Source organism: Piliocolobus tephrosceles, unplaced genomic scaffold (assembly GCF_002776525.5).
Source record: "Piliocolobus tephrosceles isolate RC106 unplaced genomic scaffold, ASM277652v3 unscaffolded_27639, whole genome shotgun sequence".
Lineage (NCBI taxonomy): Eukaryota > Metazoa > Chordata > Mammalia > Primates > Cercopithecidae > Piliocolobus > Piliocolobus tephrosceles.
Genome location: NW_022310575.1, coordinates 1 through 2,870, shown reverse-complemented (window position 1 = coordinate 2,870; position 2,870 = coordinate 1). Strand labels below are relative to the sequence as shown.

At 52.2% G+C, this 2,870-nt stretch overlaps 1 pseudogene; it reads right to left on the bottom strand.

The window, feature by feature from the left end:
- Nucleotides 1-6: 6 nt before the first annotated feature.
- Nucleotides 7-1,129, bottom strand: LOC111534050 (annotated as a pseudogene).
- Nucleotides 1,130-2,870: the final 1,741 nt, after the last annotated feature.

Below are 2,870 nucleotides of genomic sequence, written 5' to 3'. Positions count from 1 at the left end.
CACAGGTGTCTTCTTTTCCAGGTGCAGAAACAGCTTGGGTATGCTGGTGGATGTGTGCTGCTGCCGGCCCTTGGGCTGAGGTGAGGTGCTGCTGTCAGAAAGTCTGTCACAGTTGGTGGTGTGGCTCATGGACCGCCTCAGAGACTGCAATGCTTCCAACTCAGCTTTGCACCTTTTGGGGGTGTCTGGTTCACTAATGGTTGGCTGACTCTCTGTGGACTGTGGCATGGATGAATTCAACAAAGGCAGGCTGGGAGAGAGTTCTTCCCGGATCGTATTAGTGTTTGTGGCAATTTCCTTAATAAGAAAAAAAAAAAAATACGGATGAAGTCACTTTTTTTTTTTTTTTTTTTTTTGAGATGGAGTCTCGCTCTTGTCACCCAGGCTGGAGTGCGGTGGTATGATCTCGGCTCACTGCAACCTCTGCCTCCTGGGTTCAAGCGATTCTCCTGCCTCAGCTTCCTGAGTAGCCGGGGATTTCAGGCTCCTGCCACAATCCCCGGCTAATTTTTGTATTTTTGGTAGAGGCTGGGTTTCGCCACGTTGGCCAGGCTGGTCTCCAACTCCTGGCCTCAGGTGATCCACTCACCTCGGCCTCCCAAAGTGCTGAGATTACAGGCGTAAGCCACCGCACCTGGCAAAGTCACCTTTTTATACTGAGCTTGTTCATAAGGATAGAGTAAAACCAACAGTAGAGTGTAATCAAAGGTTATTCCTCATCCATCCACCATCTCCTTACAAAGGTCAACATTCTTTTCTTCTGGGATATAATGCACGTTCATACTGGCATGTGGCATAGCATGATGGTGACAAGGCCTCTCATTGGCTGAAAAGGCTGCATTGAGAGCAAAATGCTTTCAAAATCATTATGATGTTGGTCTGGCATGAAAGTTTCACTAACCATTTCCTTCTGTTAATGTAATAATCATCATCCTCCTGCTACTCCAGAACTTCAGGAATTTCTGTAGTTATTGTTGTTTCTTCCATTTCTCTTTTTGTTTGAAGCTCTGGTTCTTCTTTCACTTCAGTCTTTTCTTCAGTATCACTTTCTTCACTTATTTCTTCATACTTTGCTGCTGTCAGAGGAACTGCTGAATGAGTTTTCATCATTTTCATCTTTTTCGTCAATGAGGAGGCTTTTAAGCAGAATCAACACCAGGCAGCCTGCACACTTCTTTCTTCCTGTGCTCCTCAGGCAAGCAAGAGGGTGCAGGGCAGGGCCTGCCCCTAGGGGTCACTGGTGCCCGCGGGCATCCAGAGGGATGAGAGGTGGCCTTTGGGTGGTCCGCGCCACAGGTGTGGGGAGAGGAGGCCGGGGAGCAACCAGAGGGCTGGTGGAAGGGAGAGAACACTGGGGCGTCAGGTCTGTGGACAGGAGGCCCAGAGGTCTCTCAGATGCAGACATGCAAAGACAGGCAATGATGCCCCGTGTGGGATGCAGACATCCCCACCAGCAGACCGCCACATCAGGGATGCGCGTCTCCAGGTGCAGAGACACGCGGCCTCGCCAGGAGACACAGCCATGCACGATGGCCTGTCACCTGCAGACTTCCAGCTTCATGCAGGACATATGCAGGCAAACCGGCCCACAGAGCTAGTCCATAGACACACACACGTCCAAGACACACACACGTCCACACACGCACACACACCCTGAGAATTTCAAGGAACGCACCTTGAAAACCAAATGCCCTCCAGTCTCTGCCATCACCGCCACACTCCCCATCCCTGCCACCATCTCTGGAGACCCCACAGCCACATCCCATCCCAAGTCCTCACGATTCCTCAGAATTTGGCTTCAGCTTCTTCCGTCTCCCATGCCTTACTCCTCTGGGGACCTCATCCATCCCAGGCCCCAGTGGCCAGCCACCTGGTTGAAGACCTGGGTGCTCAGCATCCCGTCCAGTCACTTTGAGGCCCAGCCCTGGCCCAGGATGTCTCCACTTGGATGCCTGGGAGACCCCCAGCTCACATGCCCAGACCACACATCACCCCACTCCCTGTGCCTGCTGTGACCCCATCTCCGTGATCCAGGGACCTAGATGTCGCCTGGACTCCTCCCTCACCAGTATCTCTGGAATCTGCCCCCTCTTTTCTCCCCACTGTTGCCACCCTAGTCAAAGCCATCATCACCTCTCACCTGGTGACCCAACCGACCTCCCAGCTTTTATCCAGTCACCCTGATCTAATGGGATCTATTCTCTGCTCAGCAGCAAGGCCCTGAATGGTCTGGCCCTGCCCTCAAACTTTGTTGTTCTTGCAGTTTAGGAGATTCACAAGATTTTGCCTGCCTCTGAGGTTTTGGACAAGCCTGGAACGTTCTCAGACACCCCTTCTCACTCCCAGTCCCCCCAGTGCCAGGTAACTTCAGATCTCAGCTTAATATGTAGCTTCTTCCAGGAAGCTTTCCATGATTCTCCACTCTCCAGAAGAGGTTGGGTACCTGAGTAACAGGGTTTCTTTGTACCTCAAGTGAACTCATATCACACTGTTGATCTCCTTGAAGCAGGGATAGCCAATCCCCAGTTCTCAGCTTGGTGGCTGGCACTTAAGGGGCCTTCATAAACACTGGTTGATTGAATGAATGAAAGTGTTGGAGAATAGGGTAGAGTGAAATGGAGATGCAGCGAATGCATTTCTTTTAAGGTTGGAGATGGCTCGGGGCTGGGATGAGACAAGGGTGGAAGAGAAGAGAATCACGGGAGGGTTGGGCAAGAACAGGGACCTCAAGGCCTCCCACCTCCTGACCTGCTGTCCCCGGTGGCCATCAACAAATCTGCTAATGTCGCATGCAGGACCGGCCCAGGCCCAGGACAGCCCCTTCCTCCACCCAGGCCCTGCCCACCAAGGAGAAGCACCACAGGCGTGTA